Genomic DNA, 13,073 nt, shown 5'->3' on the forward strand with positions numbered 1-13,073 from the left:
CACAACTTCTCCCTGTTGGAGTTCCTCCCCGTGACTAAGAACCGACATGGACCCTCCATTACCCGCCCCGGCCTCGGTCTGCTGGAGCCACGGAGTGACCCGCAGGAGGAAATGTCCAGGGCCAGGCAGGAGCGTCCTGATGCGCAGCCCCGTCCCCCGTGGACCTTTCCCGACGGGCCGTGCCAGGGTTGCAGAGGGGCCACCTGTGGGCAGACGGTGTTAGCGCTGGGGAGACGGGAGCTGAGTCCCGATTTTAACCAGTTACAAGCTTCCTTCTCACACAGAGGAGGGAAGAACCAGCCCTGAGGGACGCGCGACAGTTAAGTAAAGTGTCTGCCTGGCACCTCTCAGTAGTCTGATTAACACCTGGAAGGAAGTCGGGGGAGGGGGACCTGCGTGGCTAGTCTGCAGGACGCGCTCGCCGCTCACCTGCGCGCTGGCCTCCGCTGGGCTGACCCGAGGCTGGTGGGTGGGCTTGAAGATACATCTCCCCAATGTTTCACAGCCATCCCTCTAAGTGTGACCCCGCTCCAGAGCTTTCATCCCTCTGACAACTTCACGCAGAACAACATGCAGCCCCTCTGAGAGCATGAAATCGCAAACAAAGGTGGGGAGACAAAGGAGGCGAGAGCCATGCGGCTGCTGCTCCTAACTTCAGCACAAACAGATGTTTGGAGGGCTCCGGAAAAGCTGAAAGGAAGAGCTTGTAAAAGAAATGGGCCTTAAAACAACGTCTTCAGCTTTAGATAAAGGGGCCCAGGAGGCTCTTTGCCTGCCATAGATAAACCTCAGCAGACACCACGCGGCCCGCAGCACGAATCTCCATGATGCCCTCTGGCCAAGGAACTCGGGCGTCCACTTTGGGCTCCAGACCAGGAGGAAAACATTGCAGCTGTCGGCACACGGTTCCCATCACCAGAGCGCAGCGTGCGGTGTCACCCCGCCCCATCCCTCACAGGAGGCGTGCGCTCCTCAGGACTGCCGTCTGTGAACTCTGCCAACATCTCCAAGATCTTCCTTAGGAACAGCGACAAGTAAACAGCGACAGCAAAACCACACTTCGGAAGCCACGCTCTGAAGGGATGTGACTGGCCATGTCTGGCTGCTCACGGGCAGCGTTTCAGACTGAAGGGAGTGAGACTGGAGACGCCTGCAGAAGTCAGATGGGGGTCTGCTTCCCAGCAGGCCGAGGCCTCCTCCTATCAGAACAGTGTGGAGCTGTTCCGCGGGGAGACCGTGCCACTGGGAAGAGGCCGGCCTCTGCCCTCCAAAAGGAGAATGGGGCCACGGCCGGGGTGCAGGCCTCGGGGCCGGGATGAACTTGGGAACACACACGTGCACACGCATGGCCTTCTCGGGTGGGCCCCACGAGCCCTGTCCACTCACACGGGACTTTGCTCTGGGTCCATCTACCAGGAAACAGGATGGGTGACACAACGAAGCCTCATCAGCTGTCTCTGCCCCGTCTGAACAGGGTCCAGCCCATCAGGACTAACTGACCAACACGCTCATGACTGCAGGTCCCAGGCACATGCCTGGGTGCCCATCACCTTCTGGGAGCAGGGACTTCTCCGTCAAACCCTGGAGACCCCGAGGCTGAGCAAATCTCCTCTCCCACCAGCACATCTTTTCTCCGCTTCACCCAGGACCCTGGGGATGATTTCAGTTTTGCATCCTCCCCATGGGCAACATCCACACTGGGGACAGAAGTCGTCCGTGGACGCTGTAACAACGTCGGCTACTGGGGACAAGGAAACACCTGCTGAAGCCAGCCTCTCCCTCCTTTTGGGATGTAACTGAGTCCTCATGCATGAGGACACTCTCGTTTCTCTGTGCTGTGTGCCCAGCAGGGACCAGACTGAGCTCCTTGGCCTGGAGCTGCTTGCCCACCTGGGCTGCAGGGCCCTGAACGGCCCACCTCGGTCAACCCCAAGATGGTCCGTCTCTCCTTTCTCTAGAGCTGAACTGTTGGGGTTTCTCTTCTCCCACCCCCAGGAGACCACTGAGACGTCAGAGAGAGCTGCCCCTCAGCTGTCAATGCTGTTAGGTGGGCTCCGCCAACCGTGCAGAAGCACGTCGCTGAAAAGCCGACCGATCACAGGCACATCAGTAAGAAATTCACCACTGCCCCATCATTCTTCTTGTTATCCTGTTATTTTTGGTTAAGTTCTAGCCATAAAAATGTCTAAAGATGAGAAAGGGCTACATATAAAGGTTCCATCTAACATGTCCCAAGCAGCAGCGATTAAAGAAAGGAGCGAGGAGGGCTCCTCAGAGGTGCTTTACAAAGAAAGCCCTGAGCACTTTACATAGGTTTCCCTTAAAACAAGTTAATGGAAAATCATTACCTTTTAAATTTAAAATTTTCAAATGACTCTAGAAAATAGAACTGACTCTAGAGAACAAACATGATCTTTTATGCCACTAATAATTCTCCCAGTAGCGCTGAACATCAATATAAATTTGTGTCCTGCTGTGTCGTATGCTATTAAATCAACATGAAGCTTTAGCTCTGAAAGAAGTTCTAAGTGACAGGCCCCAGCTGCTGCGGACTCGACCCGGCCCGCACGTTTCGGCCTCACTCCAGACTGCCCAGACCCACGTCTCAGAAGCAAGGGATGAGGAGGGGCATCCTGGAACTCTCCTGAACCCCACGCACAAGTCAGCGTGTGAAAGTCCTAGGTTAACATCTCTGGTCAACACAAAGTGGGTGCAGAGGATTAACAGTTCTGACAAAAGGACATCTAGTCCCACGGACACCCATCTGAGTTCCAGGAACACAAGATGAGCATCATTGGTCCAAGCAATGAACTCTTCCTTGCTAACTAACGTCTACAGACATTAGTTCAAGGCCTAAACATATTTAAGGAGCAGAAAGGAGAATAAGTGGTAAATCGTTCAACGGATGGCTCTGACATGGAAATCAGTGGCTTTAAGACTTTCCTTGGTCACTGGAAACTTGTGGATCTGAAAGAGAGTGCTCAGAAAAGAGAATCTCATCAAATTCTCTGACCGTCACTGTTGGGGGTGGACACACATTGCACCCCAAAAAGTAAGCACTCATCAGGGAGACGTGCATCCTGACAGCTGCTCCACACTGCAGAATGACCAAGGTAAGTGGCGCACCGAACGCATGTGTGTGCACAGGAACACGTGCTGTCTGCGTGGAGACGGAGGCCCACGCACCCCAGGGGACACTGCTGCTGAGCAGACTGCTGGGAGCCCTCGCAAAGGAAACGGCCTACATTCAGCACAGCAAGGACAACTCTGGTGCCACACTCAGCCTGTGACAGAAATGGCATGGCTAAATGACACGGTCACGTGATCCCGAATGAACCCTGGCCAGTGTTTGTTTTCTTTCCTATAATGCACACACACAAGTGTATACGCATGCACATATGTGTACACGCAAACAGCACGTGTACCGTGCACATACACTCATTCATTGCACACACGTGTACACACATGCACACATGGTCAGCTTCTGAGAAGCAAGAAGGAGACGTGGCCACAGGCAGGCGCAGCGTCAGGCCTGGCGGCTGCTGACACCCAACCTCAGAGGAGCGTGCCGCCTCCTTGTTCCAGGAGAAGGACCGTCCCAGATGGGACCTGAGGATCTGAGGGCCGAGCAGTGGAGCTGACCACGTCGGGGTTTTCACTGGAAAGCACTCAGGGGTTTGCTGTCCTCTGGAAAGGTGCCCACTGCTCTGGCAGGAACTGCGCCGACGTCCCACGTTCTGTTTACCTCGGCTTCCCAAAGACCCTTCTAGTGAGTGCCATCTTTTTCAAAGATTTTCCTGGCAAACTCCTGGACCCTGGGGAGGAGAAAAGCTGCTGGTGTTGTTGAGCAGACACCTACACTGAGGGTCCAAAAGCGCTGACCTCACTGCAGGCATGAGGCCGGGCCCAGGGCTGCTGGGCCCGGGGCTTACGGTGGGGGCACTGGCCAGCAGTTTGTGAAAAGGCGTGTTCTGAGGGTTATGTCAGCCTCGGAGGGGCCTCCCTCCTCTTTGTTTTATATTGTCCACTGTTCACCCAGAACAACAACAGGCCATAAAGACCCTTTCATCTCCTCTCCCAAGACAGCTCCTGCTGGCTCCCCACCAGCCTCCAACTCAGACGGGCACCACTGTAGCTGTGGCAGCGCCCACGCGTGGCTCGCTGGGCAAACCCCACAGCGGCTTGGAGCTCCCACGCCAGGAGAGCTCGACCAGTTTTTCTAAAGGAAGCCGTGTGGCTCTTTCTGAGACTCAGGCCCAGCAGGCGTGTGGATGCCTGCAGCTCGTCCAGGGACCACTTCCCAGGACTGGCACAGTTGCATGCTGACTCACGGGTTTGGCTTCTTGAGAAGCCCACTGTGTCCGTGGGCTGAAGGGTCTGTGGTGCTGAGGCATGGCTGGAGTTGTGTTCAACAAGGTAACCAGAAACCAGACGCAAGTCAGCACTTCATCTGTCAGCACAGTGACCTTTTAAGCTGGCCGGTTCTCAGAGGACTTTCTGAGGGGCTGGCCCAGTAATGTCCAGGGACAATGCACTTTCCTGGCTGAGTGGGGACCCACCCTCCCCAGGATGCAGGTGCACCTGAGGCAAGGAGGCGGCAGGAGTATGCGCAGTCAGGGGATGGGGCTCACACCACACCAGTGGGCACTTGAGCTGGCTGTGGGCTCTGCCTTATGGCTTCATGAGGCACAGGGTGTGCTGGGACCCCGCCTGGCATCATCTGAAAGTAGCGTCCCTGGGAGGCCCGGCTGTTGGGGTGCTGCCCGGGTGCCCCTCTACACACGTGAGCCTGCCAGACGATCGCTGCTTTTGAGAAGTCTGAGCTCCTCACAGGACTTGCTTTTCCATGGCTTACCGGCCCCTGAACACACGTGTACCCATCAGGAACTGGCAACTTGCTTTTAGAAACAGCCGCCAGCTCCAAAAACACATCCATCACCCAGGCTGTCGGGCGGTGATGGACGGCAGGTGGGCGCGCGGCCGGGCCACGCAGAGCTGGGAGTGCCTGGCACTGCTGTCACTCTTTGTCACTGCGGCCAGCTGAGCGCCCCAGCTGCCAGTTGCTACTGCGCAAGGCATAAAACATACCCTCTGAGCAATCCTGGCAGAGCTGAGCCGGAGATGCATTATTAATTAGTTGCATGACGCACGGCCCATCAGACAGTACACGATAACCGTGCTTAATTTGTGTATGTTTTAATTATGGCTCAAGTGACGCCAAATTTGATCACAGTACCGTCTTTTCAGTTCTGCTCTGCAAGCGTGTTTGTATTAATTTGCATCGGAAATGCGACACTGCTAACTCCCGGGGGCAGTCTTCTCACTTGGCACACGGGCCTCTTTCCGAGGCTGGTGCTGGGAGAGCTTCAGGGACCCCGTGACCTGCCCTTCTTGCAAACGACAAGCAGGTGTCCACCTCTTGCTGGGGCTCCAGGCCCTAACTGGGCCTCCGGTGGTGCGCGGTCAGCTCCAGCAGGGTGAAGAGTCAGGGCCGCTAACTCGCTGTTGTGGCGGATCCGGCTCACTGGCCTCTTGTTTGGAGATGGATTTAATCAACCTCCCACAACTCCTGCCAGTGAGCGTGGCGGCCCCCAGCGAGGCGCTGCGAGCACCCAGGAGCAGGGCTGTGCATGGGCCTCCCCTGAAAGCCAGAGAAGCCCCTTGCGGCCCAGGACCGTGAGGCTGCCTGGCTGCTCTCAGCAGGGGCTCAGCAACGACAACCAAAGCCATGCCAAGCCAGGCTTCTAACAGGGCCACTGAAGGGGACCTCGACTTCTCTTCCTCAGGAGGGAAGTCATCTGTCACCCCTGGACTAAATAACCACGTGGGGTGCGTTTCTGGAAGACGCCGTCAGGCAAGGGGTCCCGCGTTCCCATTGCCACACCTCCCTCAGGCCTCTGACACAATGCAGTGCTGGCCAGGATGCTCACAGTCACCTGTCACACTGACCTTGGGCAGTCTGAAAACCACTTGTGGGGTGACCCCCCAAGCTGAGGGCACAGACTTCCCCAAGAACACAGGGGTGAAGGCTGGCATAGCCTCCTCCCGTCCCTGGAACCAGTCTAAATGTGGGCACCAAACCAAGCACCCCGAGAGGGGTCAGTGCTGAGGGCAGTCTGCCTACCCGCCTGGCAGTGAGGAGGGGGTCAGGCGCAGGCCGGTGGTGGGCACCGCAGCCCTGGGGTCTCCGTCTGACCTACGCTCTTTCCTGGGCCACAGTGGAAGGAGGGGTGGCCTACCCCGGCACCTCCTGGCACAGCTGAGGAGCAGAGAGCATGCAGAGTCCCAGGTGGGGTGGGACAAGGAGACCCTGCCCACATCCGGGCCTCTCCCACACCCCAGTGCTCACCCAGGGCTGCGCCTCCCCAGGTCCGACACAGACTACCTACCAATCTCAGTGATGCCGCAGGCCACTGTCTGAGAGTCCTACAGGACCCCACAGCTCTCAGCCAAGCCTGGCCTCAGGATGTCCCAGCCCAAAAAGTGCCCTGCTGGTCTCTGGCTGGTACCAAGTACCACAGAAACAGCTGTCTTCGAGTCCCAACACGGCTCTCCTGTGAGAGGCAAATGGGTCCAAGAAGGGCACACAGGACACCTCAGACGCCTGGGGGGACGCTGTCCCCACACTGCTCTTTAGACCCCGGGGAGTCAGAAGAGAACTGGAAGGTGCATCAGAAGGGCAGACAGGTGCAGGATTCAGCAATGTCCAGGGGCCGGTGGGGAGCTGGGCAGCGCCACCCACCTGGCAGCCCTACCCCAAGGCTCTCCCAGCAGCGGGGTTGTTGGCTCAAGGACTCCAGATCCACCCCAGTCCGGCTGCCAGCACTGGGCCCACACAGCAGGTGTGTAGGAAATGCCTGCTGGACAAACGACGAGGAAACACCAGCACCCTGAAGCAGCCAACTGTGAGACGGTCGCCAGACTCGGAATATCACGGCCTCCACGGGCCTGTGCAAAAGAGTGACCCCGCCTGCCGAAGAGACACTAAGTCTGCTCTGCCCAGAAACACCCGCTGCTCCCAACCGAGGGTTCCTTCTTTCTGGTGCTCTGGACTGCTGCGAACCGCAGGCTCCCCACGTGTCTGGAATCCAGCAAAGCAGGGGCAGCCTCTTGCGAGTGCACCCAGAGCACCGTGGCCTGATGGGTCAGGTCCCGCCCAGAGTGAACCACGTCTGTGTCGCAGGAGAGGACGTGACTCAGGGCACTGGCGTGTCGGGGGGTTGGGGGTGCACCCTGAAGTGCCCCTCGCCGCACACGAAACTTGACCACCCTGCTTTCTACCCCTGGTGCCCAAGCGCGAGGCTGCTCACCGTGAGTGTCACCCGAGGGCCTGGGGCCGAGGACCTGCATTTCCCCCGCTCCTGGCACACAGCAGCTGTGACGGGAAGCGCATGCTGAGGCTGCCATCACCTCTTTATCAAACACTTAATTTGGAAGAAAACTAAAAGGAAAGTGAGCATGTCAGAGGCCCCGCGGAGAGCCCTGCCCCGCAGAGCTGCAGAGCGCCCCCCCCCGCGAGGCCAGCTGCATCCCCAAGGCCGGGGCAGCGCACGTGGCCGCCCTCCCCAGCACCTTCCCTCGCCTCACCTGACTGCGTTCCACTCGGCCAAAGGCCTCTCAGGAAAACATGCAGAAATTTTCTTTGATTTCCACAAAATTTCTATTACTTGTTTTTACAGTTAGAAACCCTTTTAAAAAGCCACGCCATGTCAATTAGGATCTGATTTTCCAAGAGAGATGCTTACATGGTATTTTAAAATTCAATAAATTAATAGGCAGCCTAACTGAAATTAATGACCAACAAAAGAAATTTGGTCTTTTCCAGTTGTTATTTTTAGGTATACCTTTGCCAAGAAATATGTTTTCTATGTTAGTATTCAATCTACAAAGTAGCGGGAGGCAGTGTCATTCTGGCATTATGTGTTGCAGTGGGTTGAGAAGTGTCCCCCAAAATTCATGTCCACCCAGACCTCAGTATGTGACCTTACTGTTTCAACAGGGTCCTCGCAGATGTAATTAGCTACGGATCTTGAGATGACGTCATCCTGGATTTAGGGGGCCCCACGTCCAATGATGGTGTCCTCATGAGAGAAAAGTGAAGACAGAGAGGTGGGAAAGAGTCCCCATGAGGACAGAGGCAGAGACTGGGGTGATGCAGTCACAAGCCAAGGCACACCCGGGGCCACCGGGAGCTGGATGAGGCAGGAAGGCGCCTCCTCCAGACCCCAGAGGGAGCACGGCCCTGTCCACACTTCGATTTTGGACTTCTAGATTCCAGAACTATCGTTTCAGCCACCCAGTTTGTGGTCATTGTTACGGGAGCCCCAGGACACTGTACACATGGTAACATTAAGACAGAGCAGGACAACACGACCCACACAAGGTGTGTTGTCAACGTTAACTAAACACACGAAATTAATGACAATTTTCCTGATAGGCTGCACAAGTCTGAGACTGACAGGGAGGGACGTAACAACCAGGAGGTGAAACAGCAGGCATCAGGGCCAAGGCAGTTGGTCAGCCCACCATGGGGTGGGGGTCCGGGGATGTCACATGCTGTGCTGGGCATCGGTTTCCTCCCAGCTGTCAGTGGAGAATTCTCAGGAACTACTGGATCTTACTTTGGAAAAAGCAGGGACTCCTGTACCTACCTTCCCTATTAAACCCTTGCTCCTATGCGGCCTGGGTGCTCAGCCTCAGTGGGCCTCTCGTCCCCCTGAGTCCACGTCCGCCCCTCTCTCATTGTCCTGAGTCTACAACAGTCCCTCTCTCACCTTCCTGAGTCCACAACCATCCCTCACGGATCTTCCTGGGTCCACGACCGTCCCTCACTCACCTTTCTGAGCCCACGACCATCCCTCAATCACCTTCCTGAGCCCACAGCCGTCCCTCACTCCTCTTCCTGAGCCCACAGCCGTCCCTCACTCACCTTCCTGAGCCAGGACTGTCCCGAGCTCATCTTCCTGAGTCCATGACTGTCCCGAGCTCATCTTTCTGAGTCCACGACTGTCCCAAGCTCTCATCTTTCTGAGTCCACGACTATCCCAAGCTCTCATCTTTCTGAGTCCACGACTATCCCAAGCTCTCATCTTTCTGAGTTCACGACTGTCCCGAGCTCATCTTTCTGAGTCCACGAACTGTCCCAAGCTCTCATCTTTCTGAGTCCACGAACTATCCCAAGCTCTCATCTTTCTGAGTCCATGACCGTCCCTCACACATCTTCCTGAGCCCCCGACCATCCCGAACTCTCACCTTCCTCAGTCCACGACAGTCCGGAGCCCTCATCTTCCTGTGTCCATGACCGCCCTGAGCTGCACTCTCAGCTTCCTGTGCTCCATGGAATTTTTATTATCTGGTGATGACTGCATTGATGATGCCACCAAGGGGAAAACAATCTTTAATTCCAGAGCTAAAGTCTTCATTTGACCAAATGGTCCTAAAAAACTATACTGAAAATCATATTTCATATGTTTGGAATAAAATAATTTCCCATACGTTTGCTTTACTTACATAGTAAACTGCGTGCAGGAATGGAGTTATAGCTGTCATATGTCAACTGAAAAGCCATCTGTCCATAGGTTTTAGGGAGTCACGTGGACATGAAAACCTTCCAAACATTAATATGGGTCTTAGACACATTTGTTCATTTATTGAGGAAATAATTCAATTAAACAGCATTGATTTTCCTCCCACTCTTTGAAGGTGCCAGATTGACAATACCCGACAATGAAGCCCTCGGTTTCTCAAGTGTGCTGGCACCATGAACCAGCATCTAAACACACGCCAACAGCCACTGTCAGGGGCAGCGCCCCAGTGACTGGTGCTGGCACAGCAGGCGTCTGAAAGATGCAGTTGTGGGGTGAGGTTCACAGCTCCTGGAACCCGCCTGGCTGAAGCACAAGGTCGGGTGGCTTCCCAGGTGTGGGGGGAGGGTGCACTGCCAGCACTGAGGTCCATTCAGATACGCCGTCAAATTCCGATGACTCATACTAAACAGAAGCCCCGGGAACGCCTCTGGGCCTGTGAGTGAAAAGCCTGCATCCCCAGTGACGAGGCTCCTCCTGGAGCTGACGTGGACGTGGAGGCCTGCGTGTCCCTGCTGTGCCAGGGCCCCTGACGAGAGCAGCCGTGGACAGCTCTGCACTGCCAAGCCTGACACTGACGACCAGGCACCACTGGGAAAAACTCCTGCTGAGAAACAAGAGCAGCTGCTGCTGGGGCTGCAGTGCAGCACTCCTCTTCCAGAACCTTCTCTGACCTTCCGAGGCCACCCTGCACCACCCATCCACACTGGGAGACCTCGGTCTCCCCACTTATGTGCCCAGGTGTCCCCACTCCCTACTTACCCTGCGGCAGGTGGCCCGCCATGGGCTCAGCTCTCGAGCTTCCAGGACCCACAAGTGCCTATGGACCCTCTGGGCCTCCCAACACCACTAACACGGGGGTTCCCAGCAAAGCTGTCAGCAGGGATGTAGAAGCAGGCACAGAAACATGCTTAATCTAGGGTATACTGATAACATACTGTTCATTAATTGACCTCCTCAGGGGGAAGGCACCACATAAACGCACAAATTTATGATTTTTACTAGCACTTAAAATTGACGCTTTGCACCTGACTTCACAGACGCCCGTCTGAGGGAACAGCAGACAGCAATGTGGGGGCACACCTGCTCCCCTCATCAGCTTCAGAAGTGCCCGCGGCCCCTGACCTTTCTGTGTCCTCTCAGCCGGCACTGGGTCTGCCCCCAAATGCCCCTGGGAGGGCAGGACACCAGGGCTGTGGGGCAGCGAGGCTGGTGGAAGATGAGGGTGGCGAGGCCGGGGCAGGACCCTGCTGGGGTCAAGGAGGGGCAGGCCTATGCGCACTGTTCTGCTTCATCTAAAAATCAAGTATGCGTGGGGATTATATACTAAAAACAGCACTTCGAATAATTCCCTATCTGGGCCAGTTAGTTTTGACATGAAAGTAATCATGAATGAAGATGCCCTTTATTTTCCTGAAGGAAGAGGAAGTGGAAGCTAGAAGAACTTACTAAAGCTTAGGTAGCCCATCAAATACTGAGACTTACTGATGCTGCAAGTTTCCGGGCTATTGGTAGCTTGGAGATTCTTGAAGCACATTAGTGACTTTCAGAAAAACGTGCCTGCTTTTGGGAGAACTCATTGCTAATTCACAAAACAGCCCCTTAGGCACAAGATGATTAGAATCCATTTGCTCCTTTGCAGTTTGATTTCAGTCACATGTGCAGGCTGTTTGGAAAGATCTTAAGCTCTCATACTGAAGGAAATATGCCCAAGTGCTGGCCTCGGGGGACTGTCCCTCCTTCCCCCAACAGGGCATGGAGGCATGGGGGCCACTCACACCTGTCTCAACTCCAGCGTGCCCACCTCTGCCGGCCTTGGTCTCTGCCTCCCTTTCGCCCAGGGGCAAGGACGTGCGGCTGTGGGTCCTTTACTGTCAGTGCTGACATCCGAGGACAGGTGAGGCCGGGCACTGTCAAGCTTCCTACTCTGGGAGGCAACGCTCCCAGGTCCCTGACCTGAAATGCAGAAGGACCAGCAGCCCAGCTGTGGGCAGTGCCTCCCTCACTGTGTCCAGGGCCCATGGGTGGCGGCGTCAAAGTCCATCGAGATCCAGCCAGCACTGCCCCACCTGCTGCAATCACCGTGTGGCAGGAACCCTTCTCTTTATGAAACGGGAAGGACCCTCAAGGTGATGGATCAGGAGAAAGGGCACTGGGTAAACACGGTTGGGGAGCGGAGGAGACGAGTTATGCCATAAATGAAAGCCTGCAGCATACTTTTTTGATGCACTGCATCTCTCCCAAAGCTCCCCCAAATGCCGTCCTCCTGGAGAGCAATGGCCTCCTGCAGTCACACCGACACTCAAACTCAGGTCCACATCGTCCTGCTTTCCCTCTCAGTAAGAAAACCCATGATTGCCCAGATGAGTCAGCCTAACTGCCCAGTGACCCAGGAGCCCCTAGGAGCAGTCCCTCTCGGCTCGAAGCCCCTGTGGGACCCGTGGCCCCACTGAGCCTCACGCCCTCCACGGCCAGCCACCCAGCTCAGCATCCACCAAGGAAACACAGAACCGCGCCTGTGTGCCGCACCCCATGGGGCGACTCAGAACGCACACCAGTCACAACGTGACGAGTTGGAGTAGGTGCCCTTTTTTGTGATATTTGTTCTTTCAGGGAAGAAAAGGCCACTTCTGAAACTTTTCTGACCTTTCCCTGACATGCCGTCTGCTGGGCGGATCCTGACTGATCGACTCTGGTCTTTCGAGAGCTCTTGACTCTTCCGCCTGCCGTCGAGACGGGAGGAGACCCTCAGGTGAGTGGAGCAGCTGCTGCGTGCACAGCAACTCACCGTCCCAAGTACCGGCCAGAAACGACCTGTGCTCAGGGTCTCCAGATCTCATGAAAATCCGACTGTTTAAGCCCCAGTGTGGCTCAAATGAACGGAGGCAGCCTCGGCAAGGGCACCTGGGCTCTGTGGCCTGGCTCCATGTCCCAAACAGCGTGGACACAGGCAGATGTCAACAAGCCAGGTGCCGCTCCCTGTTTCTCTGAAGGGTACAGAGCCTGCGGGACCCTGGCCCCTGGCGCCTGACTGTATAGCAGAACCCCAAATGAAAGAGAACGCAGCAGAACTAAACGAGGGACCTCATGGTCCCCAGCGAATTCACGTGTCTATCTGAAAACACTCGTGTGGTGCAGCCCCCTCACCCACGGCCCAGTGCTGCCCCCGCGACGTCAGGCGAGGTGTGCCCTCCTCGCAGACAGGGAACATGTCTAAACATTCACACACATGTACCTGTGAGGCCCTGCCTGGTGAGGTCCCATTAGCCTAATTAAATCATATATAAAAAAGGAAGATTTCAATAGAATGCTACTCATTTCTGTCAAAGGGAGATATGGCATGATCGAAAGCCTGCTCGGTCTGTCTTTAAGAAATAACTTTCAACTGAGGATGGAAAGTTAATGCGTGATGGTGTCTGTACCCAAGGCTACCAACAGGAAGATGACACCTGGAGGAGTGTCACCTCTCCATACTGCTGCTTCCACAGC

The 13,073-nt window shown here is 55.7% G+C and overlaps 1 protein-coding gene across 2 annotated transcripts in view; it reads right to left on the minus strand.

Moving 5' to 3' along the window:
- INPP5A (inositol polyphosphate-5-phosphatase A) overlaps window positions 1-13,073 on the minus strand; it is a 234,673-nt gene that overhangs the window by 31,128 nt on the left and 190,472 nt on the right. The gene's annotated exons all lie outside the window — the stretch shown is intronic.

The sequence above is a fragment of the Equus przewalskii genome, chromosome 1 (genome assembly GCF_037783145.1).
Source record: "Equus przewalskii isolate Varuska chromosome 1, EquPr2, whole genome shotgun sequence".
Taxonomy (NCBI): domain Eukaryota; kingdom Metazoa; phylum Chordata; class Mammalia; order Perissodactyla; family Equidae; genus Equus; species Equus przewalskii.